Source organism: Thermobia domestica, chromosome 7 (genome assembly GCF_964235325.1).
Source record: "Thermobia domestica chromosome 7, izTheDome1.hap1.1, whole genome shotgun sequence".
Taxonomy (NCBI): Eukaryota; Metazoa; Arthropoda; class Insecta; order Zygentoma; family Lepismatidae; genus Thermobia; species Thermobia domestica.
In genome coordinates this window covers 4,982,814-4,999,934 of record NC_137460.1, presented here as the reverse complement: position 1 = coordinate 4,999,934, position 17,121 = coordinate 4,982,814, and positions in this window count along the sequence as shown.

Below are 17,121 nucleotides of genomic sequence, written 5' to 3'. Positions count from 1 at the left end.
AAGCTTTGGTGCGTGAAGTATTGAGTTCTATCCACGCATTCTTGCGCTCGGCATATTTTAAGGTATGTTATCGTATCTCAGCTTCGTTTTTATTTAACTCTTGAATTTGTAATTATGAGGATCTAGCATAATTTCGATAAGGTTTTGGAATAATTCCGAGCTGTGAGTCTGGCAACGCTGCTTTACAAGAAAGTAGACTGAAATGGTTTGGGCATGTAAGAAGACTTTCGGAATCGATGGCTCACCGACTGGATTCTATAGAAGTGAATGAGGAACGAGCCCGAAATCGGCTAAAGAAGAAGTGGAGAGATTGTGTGAAGAAGGATATGATGCAGTGTGGTGTCAAAGCGGATAGGACACAAGATAGAAATAAGTAGAAAACAGCAATCCGAAAAGCGGACTCCAGCTAATTGGGAAAAGAACTTAAGGTTAGTGTAAAGGGACAAGTTTTGCCGATAGATGTCCCTACAGTCTTCATCTCTCTCTCCCATATATGTTTTACCTTTCACGAAAATTTACAATTTCTTTTATAAATTTCAACCTGGTGACTTCAAATTTTTAGAGAAGGAACTTCATAACCTATTAAAGGGAACAATCCGTGCCGATTTTTTATTTAGAATTTCCTTCATTTTTGAAACAGTTCCATTATTAAAGGTTTGGATATCCATTTCAACAATCAAGCCATTTCAACAATGAAGAAAATTCTAAATAAAAAATCGGCACGGATTGTTATCTTCAATAGATTATGAAGTTCGTTTTTTAAAAATTTGAAGTCTGTAGGTTGAAATTTGTAAGAGAAATCGTGAATTTTCGTGAAAGATAATAAAAAATACATGGGTGAGATACTGTATTGCCATCTATCGGCAAAACTTTTCCCTTTAAACTAACCTTAAAAGATGTTTGAACATTCCTGCGAAAAAATCATGACTGATCTTTCTGGATGTAAATCGTAGATAACATAGCCAACGTGTTTTTAAATACGAAAGTTAGAATCAAACGCTAGTCAACTCTTAGTACGACTGTAATCAAGCGTATCTCTTTTAGTTTAACATCCATGATTATGCTCCGAGGCTAAAGGAGGCAGTAATGATGATTTATGAATGAAATGGGATCGGGACCGACCCTAGGCAACTTGCAGCCCTGTGCAATGCTATTTTTTGCCTGTTGCCCTGTGCAATGGCATCGTTTGGCGGCCCTTTCTAGAAAAAGAACAAATCTTAAAAGCCATGATTTTAAGAATGCTACCCCATCATGAACAACGAAAGGGAGGGAAATAGCACTTGCACTCAGAAAGGCATAAACAATACAAATACAATCTCTTCCTAAGCAAACACGCTTACAGAGGAAAGATGATAATCCTTTTTTATAGAATTCAATATCGAGCTTCAATTCAATATATCAGTTTGCAATTCCAGTGCAACTAGCTCTTTTATCTTTATTTATTGATTTTCCTTCTACATCTGTTAATTTAAAAAAAAAAATGTTTCCACCTTCAGTGATAAAGAACTTGTTTGTGATAAAAGACAAGACTAGTTTTCATAACAAAACTGTGATAACTAACTAAATGGAACAGATGTTCACTACTAATCGAGAATTGAGCTCTTGTATATTACAGCAATCAAGCAATTCATGCTGGGATTTGTTTAATCATTTGCTTTAGCACTGTCCACATGACATTAAACTAATGCGACCTAAACATGATTTACGAATGTAGTATTCAAATAGAAGATCAGCTTAATAAATTTAACTGCCATCATCATGAAATCTGTTTGCAACAAGAAATATTCATTTTAAATAATATGGGTATGACAGATTTTGCCGCCCTATGTTGCACATATGGTAGAGTCGGTCCTGAATAGGATAACTCCGAGAAAACAACAAAATCCATTTGGCGCGAGCTGGTATTGAAACAAGGACCTCACGTGTCGGAGGTAAGGGTTCTACCACTGAACCAGCACGGCCCCAAAAATGTTTAAACATTATAAATGCTAACAATTGGATCATAAAATTACTATATTTTATTCCCTGTATACATAATAAACATATATTTCATATATATACAACATGTGCAGGATGTAAGAGATTGCACGTATGGATTTGCATATGTGTAATATCTAATGAAGTATGTAGAGACGTAAGTCTGTTTTATGGGTTTTAACTCACTTTTACTATCAATTATTACAATGTATTGTATTCATCCACATGTGAATAGCCCATAATTCATCGCATTACAACACTATACTTAACTAGCTATATTGTTCCCTTGTGGTTTCCATACGTCTCTTCCTCCCGCCCCCCTGATGTACAAACCTCATCCGCCACTTCCTTCCATTCCTGCCTGCCTACAATATTAAACTTATTCAGCAAAATTATTGGATTATTATTGTTATTATATTTCTTTATCTCTCCTCCCCCCCCCCCCGTGTATCTAATGTTTTTCCCCTTTAAATTTAACGATCCATAAAACACGGAGAATTTGTGTTGATTCAAACACGTTAATGACGTACAAGAAATTTATTATTCCCTTGGAATCATAACTTATTTTTCTTCTTCTAATGTTTGGAATGAACATTAATTTATTTACCCCAAGTCATTAGTTTCTAATATGTATTTTTTTTATTTCTGACTGTCTGGTATAAATTTTTCCTGAATCTGCTAAAGATTCTGATACGCGAATTTTTTTTTTTTTACTATTTTCTGATACCATTAAGGTTCTTCACTGCAGCGAAATTAAACTTCCGCTAATTTTAGAGTTTTTCTGTAATATCTTCAAAACAAATAAAAAATATTCGAAAAGCAGAAACATATTGAACTAGACAACATGATTTTGCATGTGATACCGTTATCACAACTCATGTATCTGCTTTGGATTTGCAACTGTAGATAGATTACAATACAATTTTGAATGTGATACCTTTACCATAATTCACTTATCTGCTTTTGGTATGCCGCTATTTACAGAACCCGCAAAAAATGCTAAATCTATCTACAGTTGCAAATCGAAATCAGATAGATGAGTTGTGATAACGGTATCATATGCAAAAATCGTACTGTCTAGTTCAATACGTTTCTGCTTTTCGAAAATTTTTATTTGTTTTGAAGATACCACAGAAATACTCTAATATTAGCGGTAGTTTAATTTCGCTGTAGTGAAGACCCTTAAATTCTATTATGTTATTTCACGAAGGATTCTGATATGGTTAGACATTTTTCATTCATTCATTCTTTATTATTATTATTATTATTATTATTATTATTATTATTATTATTATTATTATTATTATTATTATTATTATTATTATTATTATTAAGCTAATTAATGCCTCACAAAAAATGAAATGAAATTAAATCCTTTTGAATTTAACATCTCACGAATATGCCTGTTCGGCTAAGGGAGACAATGATTAAAGCAATTTAATGATGATGGAAGAATTGGTGGAATGAAAAGTGGGAGGAAATAGGAGTACCATGAGAAAAGTCACGAGTACGATGTTGTCCACCACAAAATTACTTGAGCGGGGATCGAACCAGGGACCCCACGCACCAGACACAAGTGCCCTGCTACTGAGATACCATACTTTCTATAATGCCTAATAAAGTTAACAATGAAACTATAGAATAATATTAGACTTTCATTTGGTTGGCTTGGTACACTATTCAACTTATTGTTTAATTTTTAATAATAGGGGTCACTACTCTAGTGGTTAGAGAGTTGGATTCATATCCGGGTGGTCCCGGGTTCGATTCCCAGTCCGGTACCAACTGTTGCCGATCTGCGTCGTGAGTTAAACTGGGGAGTCGCGTAACTAAAAGACTCGGGCCATAAAGCTCCCGATACTTCTGTTAGAGGGAGAGGAGCGCAACGCCACTGTCCAGGCATTCGTTGCTAATTTTGAAGGAAGCTCCAGCAGTCGCTAAAAGATGGCGTTGGAGCAGGTTCAAATTAGCGAAGGACAATTATGCGTTAGTTAGCGTTTAGTTGGTTAGATACAATATAATGTAGGTGAATTCGTAAAGTAATTCCCTATTATTAATTGAATCTGTACTTACCTTATTAGAAAGATAAATTATTTTCTCCTCTTTAATGTTTTTTACTTATTGTTTTCTGGTTTTGGTGCTGCTTTTGAAGTAGAAATTTTTAATCGCCTTATTTCTACCAAAAGGCTTCAAAACAGGAGTGTGGCCAAAAGACTTCCTGAAGGCGATCATGATACCAATGGCTAAGAAATCGAACTAAAGAGATGTGAGGATTATAGAACTATTAGTCTCATATCTCATGCAGCTAAAATTCTGCTCCGAATACTGAACAGAAGGTTATATGAAAGAAAAAATTAAGAAGTTGAGGAGGAGGAGTTCGGGTTCAGAAAAGGCAAGGGCACAAGAGATGCAATTGGATTATTAAGGGCGATCGGTGAAAGATTTATAGAAAAAGGGAAACAGGTGTATGCTGTATTTATTGATCTAGAACAAGCTTTTGACCGCGTGAATTGGGAATTGTTGTTGGGAGTTCTAACGAAGATAGGGTTGGAATGGAAAGATCGAAGACACATAAGAAAATTATGCATTAACCAACAAGTAAGTGTTAGGATAGGAAAAGAATTGACGGAAGAGAGTGCAATTGGAAGGGGAGTTCGACAAGGATGCTGCCTCTCGCCAACACAATTTAATGTCTATCTAGAAAAGTGTTTACGTGATGATGGCGACATTTCGGTAGAAGGTAGAATGATTAGATGCATAAGATTTGCAGACGATATGACGCTTGTTGCAGAATCTGAAAAGGAAATCAATAAAATGTTAGAAACCTGAGGATGGACTTTGAAGAATATGGGATGAAAATAAATTATAGAAAGACAAAAGCCTTGGTGATTGGAACGAAGAGGTCTGTGTCAAATATAAAAATGGGAGGGGAGCAAATAGAACAAGTGAATAGTTTTCGATATCTGGGTAGTATTCTTAGTAATGACATGAAGTGCGAACGTGAAATAGAAGCAAGGATAGGAATGGCGAAAGAAGCCTTTAGGAGGAAGAAAAGTCTGTTTTGTGGGACCTTGAATAAAGAGTTGAGAAAGAGACTCATAAAATGCTTCGTGTGGAGTGTTGTACTGTATGAGGCGGAAACGCGGACATTACGTAAAGGTGACGAAAATCGACTGGAAACCTTCGAAATGTGGGTGTGGAGAAGAATGGAAAGGATTGGTTGGGTCGAGCAGAAAACGAACGAGAGGGTGTTAGAAACGGTGGAAGAGAAAATAACACTTTTAGATATTGTTAAGAAGAGGAAGAGAAACTGGTTGGGACATTGCCTAAGAAGAAATTGTATCATGAGGGACATCCTAGAGGGCATGGTGGCGAGAAAGAGAGGGAGGCGGCGAAGGAGAATACAATTAATGGATTATATAAAAACAGAAAGATCATACGTGAAGATGAAGAGGTTAGCGGAGGACCGTCGAACATGGAAGCTTCTCAGCTGCTGCAAGTGACCTGCCAGTAAGGAAAGAATACTTATGATGATGATGATATTTCTACCATCGTTCATACTAAATAAATTTAAAAGTAAGATAATGTGTAGAATTAAATTTGCAAAAATTTATTTTTATATTAATTAAATAAAATAATTTTAGGAGAAACAGAGTGCACCAGTAATAGGTTGATCATCTCTTATGAAAGGGGCCCATGTAATGTAGATGAACAAAACTACACGAAGTCGAAATTTGGGTAACCTTTGTCTAGCGTTAGGGTTTCTGCCTTTGGTGCACGAAGCCCCAGGTTCGATTCTCGGTGGTAGAAATTCGAACGAACTACACTGATTCACATATTACATTTCTTCCTATAGCCCCATTCCTGAAAAAGAACGTAAATACAAATTAACCAATCAAACTGTAGATATTGTCCCCCAGGTTGGGCACGAAGTCCTATCACCTCCCTTGAAGTGCTAAATGCTCATACTATGCAAACTTTAATTATAACTGTAGATGTACACACTATTGATTGAGTTTTACGTGTAATTGACACAGTTGATTTAATGTCTAAATGTTTAACACATCCATATGAGCTCCGTCGTGCTCCGAACACAAACTAATAAATAGCCAGGTTTTGTGCAACATTCTTTTCAGCATTGCTGGAGAAACCGTCTTTAAGGAAATCTCATTTCATCAACCGTAGCATAATTTTGTGCTGCAACAATATTCTTGATAGATCCGGAGAGCGAATTGCCACAAAATGTTAAATCTGGGCTTCGGGGTGGCCAGTCAAGTGGAACGAATAATGAAAGTGATCTACGGCCAACCCAACGTCCTGGAACATCTCATTGAGAAATTATCGTACCGAAGTTGGAAAATGAGGAGGTGCTCCATCGTTTGGTGACAATTGATGAATTAAAAGAAGCTATAAGACTTGCTTTCCAGACGACATCTTATTTTGTTTTCGGAAGACGATGGAGCCAATACTAATGTGTTAGACATTTCGATATTAAAGACACAACTGTCCATTACACATAAAACTAGATCAATAGTGTGTACATCTATAGTTATAATATTTATGAAGTTTTATTAGTTTGAATATGTAGTATCTGAAACAGGGTGGGAGGGTGACGAGACTTTGTGCCTACCTTGTATATAGCCCCACTTCTGACCAATAACGAAAATAGAAATCAATCAATTGAATGTAGATATTGTCCTTTATAACCTCACTTCTGACAAACGACGTAACTAGAAATCAAGCCGTTAAACTATAGATATTGTCCTTCGTTGATGACAAAAGACGTTAAGGGGGCAGACTACTAAATAATTTTCAAAAGCTAATAATTTTTCCTTTGCCAGTTTTTCGTAAGTGAAAAGCACAATAGATGACTGTATACAACTCGAGCAGGATTTACAGGGTGTTGGGCAATGGTGTGAAAAAAAAAAAAACTTTCATTAAATATCTCTAAATGCAACTCTTTATTGTTCTCAAGGAAAGAAACTTACATAAATTATCAGTATATAATTAATGGCATATCTCTGTGTAAACCAAATTCAGTTAAAGATTTAGGAGTATTTTTTTTTATTATTATTTATTCAAAATTGACCTTCTCTTCCACGTAGGGAATCTGGGATAGAAAGCTGTTTTCTTGTACGTAAGCATTTTAATTCTACTGTTTATTAAAAATTATTTATTTTGTACTCTTTATTACAAAATAAATACAAATATTATTTAAAAAGTAGTTAACAAGGAATACAGACAACATGATAAGTCATCAATTGCCGTTGTATTAATCTTTTTATAGTACGTCCAGTAAGAGAACGTCTCTGACAGCTCGCAGTGACATTGCCACTACTCGCGTGTCAAGATTTTTTTTTCGGTGCAACTGTAGTGACAATTTAATTAATGGTATAAGACAGAGTGATCGTGGTTGGTAACACTGGTATCAAAGTAAGGGCTGCAATGTCCCACCGCATGTGGTAAGAAACGTCAGAGACCATCTCTTGTTGGCCGTGCTATAGTCGCTGCCATAACCTAGGTTTTTGGGTAATTCAAATTCTGTCACACTGTAATTTTTAGGGATGGCAACACTGAAAATTCTTCCGATTCCTATTCTCGGGTGTAGAATAACATTATCTATTACTGAGGTAAGTTAAATTTCGTTATCTCTTTTTACTTATGAAAAACTGGCAAGAGAAAAATTGTTAGCTTTTGAAAAATATTTAGTAGTCTGTCCCTTTAAGAGTCTCTATCACTGCGAAATTAAAATACCGCTAATTTTACAGTAATTATGTGATATCTTCAAATAGATAAAAGATAATCGAAAAGTGGATCAAGATCTCCCTAGACGATGTTATTTTGCATGAGTTACCGTTATCACGAGTCACCTAGTATCTTTTCTTTTGCTGTTATTTAGAAACGCGAAAATAAATGCCGATTTTCTAAATGGCTGGAAATCGAAAGCAGATGAATGAGTCGTGATAACGGTATCTCACGCAAAATAAAACTATCTAGGGAGGTCTTGTTGCACTTTTCGATTATATTTTATCTATTTGAAGATATCACATAATTACTGTAAAATTAGCGGTATTTTAATTTCGCAGTGATAAGGCCTCTTAATACAAATCAATTAAAGAAACAATGTTTTTTTCTCGCGAGATAGCAAACTCTCCACATTTGGTAAAGAAACTACTGAGTCTGCAATCTTGTTAATTCTCTCTCTCTCTCTCTCTCTCTCTCTGTCCTCCTTCTAGTGATGTGGTCTTGCACACTGAATCCTTGCAATTGAATCTACGCTTTTGCAAAAATAATGAAGGTTCTTCTCACCAGTCTCAAAACAAAGATACGTTCTCATAGCTTTTCGTTGAGTCACTCACTATTCTGTTTATGGAGAACCACTGTACCACGCGAGTAGACTAAAATATCCCTTTGTCCAAATCCCTCTACGAGTCTACATCTTTCATTCTTTAGTTTCTGATTCTCCTTTTAGGGGTTAATTCTCTCTCTTTTTTAGTTCTATTCGCAACTTGGCTTAAAACATTTTGCCAAATAGCTTCCTCAGATATAAGCCAATGGATTCCGTTTCTCTCTCTCTCTCTCTCTCTCTCTCTCTCTCTCTCTCTCTCTCTCGAAGGATTCCAAATACTTCTATTGAAGCACTGAATGGAAAGGGAAGGAGGGAGAAAATTGGTTTGGGGGAGGCTTTGGTGGTGACTCAATGAGTCATGATTTTCCTCTTATTGGGTTTAGTCAGTTGTTAATCATGTAGTTGATATGGCGGTTACATGTTCCATCATATGTGGGGAAAAGGGGTTTTTCCCTTACATGGATTCTATATACTGTACTTACGAAACAGCCGATGGTTGGGAATTCTCTCCGGGGAGGAACAACAGTATATTGGATGGCGTAGATGGAGTTGGTTTTACTATGGACAAAATGAAATATAGATGCATTCCAAGGCTATGGGTGCTTAGCTCCCTTCATTCAGAGAGAGTATTGGATGACCCTGTGTTCTGATCTTTAAAACGTACTGCATCTCTAGGGTTTCGTAGGTAACTGTGGGTATAGCCATGTTAGAAGTGAGGAACGCAATGTCTTTAGGTCCCAGAAGACTAAATAACTTAGGTCTTTATCCTATGATAAATAAATATATAAGTTTTTACGACTCCGAGTTCTGTTAGAATTGCTTTTATTAGTCGTTTAAGTAATCGATATACTTTGTGGACTGCGTGAGTTATTTATGATACTACGACATATTTACCAGTTGAAGTACTTAGCAATTTTGAGTAAATCCATAAATTTTGAAATACCTCTTGTCAGCGTTAGTCATATCCACGTAATGCCGAAATTATACCTTAAATACGAGAATCACCCTTCTCTAATTTCTCATCATTTTTCTGCTGGGACTCCTACTAGCATCACGAATAAAAGCACAGAAACCCTGTACATACTTCACGTCATTTCAAAAAATGTCGTCCCATAACTAAGAATGATGTAATTTGAAGTTTTATAAGGGACAGTGTTCCTGATTAGGATTAGGAATTAAACGGCGTGACAAACATCTTGGCATTTGAAGGCGGCGCTCCAAGTTCCCTTTAAATGCTGCCAACAAATGAGAGGCCAGCGGTATTTGCCACGTTTATTTTGTACACATCCACGTCTATCCCCTGCCACCTGATCGCGCTGTAATTTGTCTGCTTAGTCATAGCCACACCCCTTTACCACTTGGCAACGCCGCACCAGAGCTTGCGTTTTTATTCGTTTAGCTGAAATGCCAAGATGTTTGTCACAGGCTTTAGATTTCAGGGCTTTTGGCATCTATAGCCATATTGATGTTCGTCACGTATGAGAGATGATGTCCCTCGGCGATTACACTGTTGGAGGAAAAGGAAGGAGAAAAGGATTGCGAAAGGAAGGAAGTGACTGGGATCTGTATGTTCGGTACCATCCCGGCATTTACCTGGTGTGAATGAAGAATACTCAAGGAAACCTCACTCAGGATAGCTTAGCCTGAAAAAGCTCTTACACTTTTTTCGACCGAGTGTCCGCACCGGGGGACTGCTCGCACCAGCATTCATGATGTGGGAATCCGGTGCTAAGAATTATTTTTAAATGCGGTTAGTAAATTCTCTGATGTTGGTATAACTACTTTATCAACTTGTAGTTTGTATGCTATGAAACCTGTAACACTAAAACTGTTTTTGAGATCTAAGGCTTGGATGGAGCACTGTTAATCACGAAATTTTTAAAATTTCTCGTCACCAAAAAGAGACGAGAATTATTTTCTTATCTCTCGTCGAATTTAAAAATCTACTTATCGTCTCGTCTCTCATTCCGTGGGCAACACTACTATCAATTTCCCGTGTACAAAAATCCGATGTCAATACAAATATTAAAAAAAATCAATATTCAGCTCTGCACTGTAACATTATACTTAATACCGGTACTTCCTTATTACCCTTCCCCATCGTCTAATCTCTCCACTGTTTAATCTTTCCATATTTCCAAAATCTTTAATTGTTTTAAGCTGCTTCTTCATGTTTCTGCTTGACACAGTTTAATACTTTACACGAAACATTTCATAAGACTGTTTTTCATGAATCATTCATTTGATAACTATATTCATTAGGCAGAAAATACGTTCTTCTTTTTATTCTTTTTTAAAATAATTCTTCACCATACCTATTCTTACTTTTATTTTCCATTCACATTTTAGATCTTTAATAACAATGTTTTGCTTCTTCCTAAAAACTTCTTTCGCCATTCTTATCCTTGCTTTTTTTTTGTCCTTCACATAACAGATCTTCACTAATAGTGCTTCATCTTCCTATAAACCTTGTCTCTTCATTCCTATCCTTGCTGTTATTTTCCATTCACATTTCAGATGTTTATAAATGTCGTTTTTCTTTTTCTTAAAGGCATCTTTCGTCATTTCTATCCTTCGTTTTAATTTCCGTTCCCTTTTCATATTTATGCTGCTAAAAATCTTCTTATATTTCTAAAAGTAGTCACCTGTTTTAATTCTTGTCCCCTTCCCCCCGACTTCAACTCTCACCCAATACTCTCGCTATAGTTCCCTTCCTTGCAATTATCATTTCCTTTAATGTTTTTAGTAATTTTTCATAACAATTATATTTATTGCTATTAAGCTCTGGGAGAGTTGATAAATCGTTTTCGTCAGGGAAACTTTTATGTTTATAGGGAGGGAAGGGGACCGCATGATCTCTTAACTTTCGTGAATGTGAGACAAAAAGCATTGTCAAACAATGCTTATTATAAGTACGGTTTCTCACACAGTTCACATACTTCCTGTCTGAATGATTTTCCCTCCCATCGAAGCAGACACTTGGTTATCAATTCGATAAAGCCATTTAAGTCACGTGCTATTTAACACATGTCTATTACTGTAATTCTTTTCGACACGTTTTACTTACGCAGAGGATAGTATTAGTTGAATATGGGTGTTTACGTACGAATGTTCTTGGATACGCACGTGCGATCTCACACGAGGGATCGAAACAACAGTACGCATTATGTGCGTCTATCTACGTATTTGTGCGTGTTATATGGTAAACTATTGTTGTCTCTCTATCGGCTAAATGTCCTTTCAAAATTTTTAGGGGAGATTTCGGAGTGAACGTACGGCCAGGTCAGTGATGCAGGCACTCGGTGTCAAACGCACAACACAGAGAACCACACATGACGTTGTATGAATATCTCCTCCCGCTGCTATTTCTCTACGCATCTGTTCTCCTTTTATAAGCACAGCACGATCAATATTTTTCTACCACAGAGTTGAAGTATTATAGTGACAACAGTCAAAGAAATGCACTGAAATGGATATTTATTCGTTTTTGTGCCCCACTTTCAATAGAAACTCCTACCTACTATATATATATTCATTTGATATGTGTGTGTGTGTGTGTGTGTGTGTGTGTGTGTGTGTGGTATATACGTTTCGATTCTTTGCATCTCTTCTTTTCCAAAACGACTATTCTGCTTCGAAAAGCCACGGTTTAGATTTTCTTTCAGTTAAGGGGTGACACGGAGGAGCTGGTAGGGGAGAGGTTTTATCCGCCCGTGGACTAACATTTAAATGTACAGGAGAAAAGAAAAAAAAAAGTCCCACCCGTCGCCCAAGCCGGACGTAAAGCATCATTTGAAAAGCATGTTGAATTGTGTCAGAAAGAAACGCCGCTAATACTGACTTGACTTTTCAGCTTTCCTCAGCACAATCTATTGTGAGTATTGAGGTATATTCGAGAGGAGGGAGCATTATGTTTCCAAGACTATTGTTGGAAATCCGTGGGAACCTGTATAGTTACGAATAACTTCTCTCTTTGTGAGCAAAGACTTCAGAGACGCAAACAGTATAGTAGGCAGTTTTGTGGCGAAAAGTCACATTAAGCGATATGTGATTTATTTTGATCAAATAACTGTTGTACAGATGTCCAGTTTTAACGTAAATAAATTTTGTATATTTATTGAGATGATATATAAATCTGTCTGACACAATATCCGGAAATATGTTTTCACTTTTTGTTTCTTTTTGTTACTAAAAGCTCATGTAGTACAGAGTTTTATCAATTATCTATAAATTCAATCAAATAATTGTAAACTCACTGTGTTCAAATTTCAGATTAGACTTAATAATCTTTAGTGAGTAGTCACTTTAAAAAATAAATAATCATCATGATTACAACATCATTATCGTTACTTCATTATTTTCCCATGAAATTTAAACATTTTCCGCAATAGTCCAGTTAGTGATGCGAACCTGAAACAATATGAAATTCCATGTCGAGAGGCAAAAAATCCCACTTTACATGTGAATTTCCCACGTTATACTAATTAAAAGTATGCTATATTAAAAATTAAGTTTCTCTGTGTTAGTCACTTTTTATAATATCTAAATGAATATGCCGTATATTTCGATCTTCTTGAAAAATCCCATATAGGCCTATGCTGCTTATTATCCCTTTCCGAGAAAATAAGGTCAAAAATTCCCACGATATGGGATTTTCCCCACACGTTGGCATCACTGAGTCCGGCATTAGTTATCTTCAGTAGTCTCAGTGGCATAGCGCGTCGAGCATCGTGCGTTTGTTGTGGAGGAGTATATTCGTAATGGTGGTTCTGTGATTACTACTCAGACTGCATTTCGCATTCGGTTCGAACCACCATTACGAATATACTCCTCTACATTAAACGCACGATGCTCACCGCTCCACGCCATTGCGACTACTGAAAATAGCTCTTCTATCTGGAACAGAATAATATCGGCCAAGTCCGAACCGATGCGAAATGCAGTCTGAGTAGTAATCACAGAACCGCTATTACGAATATAATCCTCCACAACAAACGCACGATGCTCGACGCGCTATGCCACTGAGACTACTGAAGATAACATTATACCGCTATTGATAGATACCTTCTCCGCCGCCGTACGCCCCAACCCAACTCACAGAGCGTTCTCTACAAATAAGGGAAGTCTTTTTGCTGGAGCTTTACGTATAACAAAACACAAGGTAACACAATATTTACCATACCAATTGCCGGAAACGTTGGTTAAGCTATGAGGAAAATGTAAAGAAAATTGAGTTTCGTGTCACATTTTGAAACTATTGAGACCCAATATTCTAAAGAGAAAGAATAGATTTATTAGTTGAGGTTTTGATAGACGGATAAATAGGCAGGGTCTACTGTTTGAATGCGTGCTTCTCCGTGGTTAAGCGGTTAATGTACTCGCCTTTGGCGTGGGATACCCAGGTTCGATTCCCGGCGGGAGCTCATATGGTTCGGATTCCACGTTAATCAGTAGGTCCAGTCTCATACGTTGATCACTACCGAGTAAAATCCGTAACATACTAAATAAGCGAGCAGCGATTTATTGTAATCTGTAATTCTCTATTCAAACTGAAAGTAATATAAATGTACTGTAACTTTGATTTTGATCTACATACAATAAAAACGATAAGAGATGGTAAGAAGCGTTTTCTTTTAGCCCTGTAGTCTCGTTGTTACAGGGTTAGACTCACGTTCGCGTGGTTCCGGGTTCGACTCCCGGCCCTTGCTTCCAATTATCGGCGTCTACGCGGCAGGCAAACAAGGAAGTCACGTGAATATAATACGTGACGGCCACTAAGTCTAGAAAACTCCTGATACGCCTGTTAGAGACAGAGCGACGCTGCTCTGTAACCATGTATTCGTCGCTTGGCCAGAGGTAGTTCAGACAGTCGCTAACAGATGGCGTTGGAGGAGCTTATGCCAATAAAGGATTGCTACACCAAGTGGTTTAGTTTGGATTTAACATTCTAGGAATAGGTACTATATTAACTCTCTATTCAAACCGGAAGTGCCAGAAACCAACCGCTTCCGGTTGTAATGTTGATCTCCATAGAGTAAAAACGGTAACAGATAGAGAGAAGCTGCTTTTTGCAATCAGTTAATCGTTTAGGAATATTTTCCATCTCCAGGCTAATCTCTCTACTAAAACTGGAAATGGCAGAAATATACTACAACTTCCGACTTCAATATTAGTAGAGAAAATACTACAAGATGATAACCAAACTCCTTGTAGGTGTTGTACACGCGACACTGTTACTTGTTATTCAAATAATAAGTCGAAAGTGACAGACTTCTACTACTTCCCGTTTCAATTGAAAGGGGAATAAAGGAGACAGTGAAGTTCTTCTTTTACCAATTTTGATTTCTTTGATTTTGATTTTGAAACGATAGTGATAGGACGGCACGACCTATTTCCCGTTCTATCTTTGTTCCTATAGGCTCAACAGTTCACTCAGGCTCTATAAAATGGACATGAAATGAAATATTTAAGTTTAACGTCCAACGATTATGCTTTTTAGGCCAAGGGAAACGATGATAAAAGCATATGAATGATGATGGGAGTTTGGTGGAATGAGAAAGTGGAAGGAAACTGGAGTGCCCTGAGAAAAAACCCATGCACACGAGGTTGTCCACCACAAACTTACTTGGCCGGAGATAGAACCAAGAACCCCACGCATTAAAGGTAAGCCCTCTTCCACTCTGTCACCATGCCCCCCGGGTACACATGGTGCCATATTCTATTAAGAGCTCACCCCTGGTTATTGTCTTAGCATATGCGTCTTTAACTCAGGAGGTCCAGTTTTGATTTCCTGTGGGACCTCATGTGGTTTGGATCGCACGTTAGGCTTTAGGTCCACGTCTTATACAGTCGCGGTGCTGAAAAGGACGCCAAACTCGAATTTAATCCAATCCAATATTCTATGAAAATAGACTTTTTTTTAAAAAAAATATCGTGGGATATATTTCCTAAATCACTTGGAGACTGTTAATTTAATGCAGTCTCTTTCTCAACTTACTTTAAACCCGAACAGTGCTGGTATTGCGAAGCCGTATATACTTTATATTCATATATACGAGGGACGTCCAATAAGTTATCTACCTAGACAGGAACGAATGTAGATAGGCTCGCCTGGTCATCAATGGTTTTCGATGTAGTTCCATGGAGGTCTATGCGGGCAGGGTAGAAATCCTAGAGAAAAAATAGTCTTTGTCATGGTCTACAAACCACTGGGAAACAGCCTCATTGTATTTCTTCAGGTTTCGAAAGAGGAAATAGTGACTAGGGGCCATGTCTGGACTGTAGAGAGGATAATTCAACACTTAGAAATTATAGTCAGCAATGGCAGCCGTAACTTTCCGGTCCGCCACACAAGCATTCGCTACGCGTCGTAACACAAACACTCTGGCACTGCGTTGCTCCGACTGGCTTCAAATTGTTCAGCGGGGTTTCCCACAGTACACTTGGCGTGTGTGTTCAGGCGTCATATTATGCTCTGTCCCTTCCTTCCTGTCTAGGTAGATAAATTATTGGACGCCCCTCGTGTATATATATATATATATATATATATATATATATATATATATATATATATATATATATATATATATATATATATATATGTGTGTGTGTGTGTGTGTGTGTGTGTGTGTGTCTTGACAAACTTTAAGCCTAATCAGTGGAAATTATTGGAGATCCTCAATGAAAATATACACACCAAAATATACACATCACAGTTACATCATAAATACTGTCACAAGTTTGAATGTGAATAACACAGAGAGTATTAACACCAAGACAATTTATTTTGGTCATGTTTTACATTGATATGTTGCACATCTCAAGCAGGAATCATATTTCGAAATGTCTTCCCTTGGCCTTCATGCAGGCACGAAGTCTGTCCGGCCACTGGTCAATGGCATTACGCACCACGTCCATGGGAAAATTGTTCACTGCTCGGGTCAAGGATGGTTTCAGACTGTCGACAGATGGATGCCGTTTATGGCAGACCTTTGCCTGAAGGACTGTCCAAAGTTTGTAGTCCAACAGGTTAAGGTCTGGGCTGCTAGAAGGCCAATCAGCGGTAGAAATGAAGTCGGGGACGTTCCGTGCCAGCCAGTCCTGGGTTGTTTTCGCTTTGTGGCCTGGAGCGGAATCCTGCTGAAAGGTTCACCTTTCTCCAGGAAACATTGTAGCAGACAGTGGTTTCACTATAGGTGTTAGCACTGTGTCCTGGTACACCTTGGCAAATGTTTTCGCACGTGTGTTCGCAAAAATGCAGATGAATGGCGCGATACACGAATGTCTTGCTGATTTGTAAGGGTTTCAGGAGGTTGAAAATCTCACCTGCTGTCTTTCCGACCTTGTCTAGTGCAATTAGTGCTACACGATTTTTGTAATCGCCCCACTCCATCAGAACTCAGTACGATATCAACGTATGTCATGAACAGTCAAACACACACTACATGCATCTTCCGCTTTATACACAGATGAAAGCACTGCACTCCGGATGCCTACAGCGCCATTCCAAACTTTGTGACAGTATTTATGATATAACTACGTACATTAAAATTGGAATAATTTTGGTGAACGTTTTCGAGGAGAATTACATTTATTTTGTTATCAAAGAAACTTCTAAGTTTTGGAAAACTTCTTCTTAACTTTTACTGATTTCTACCACAATCAAGGGGATATCCTAGATGCCATAAAGATAATGTACATCATGCTTTTATCGAAATATAATAATTTTTACGTATCTTTTAAATGTATATGGAAACTCGAAACATGGAGTGGATATTAACTCTTTTACCTTCTGG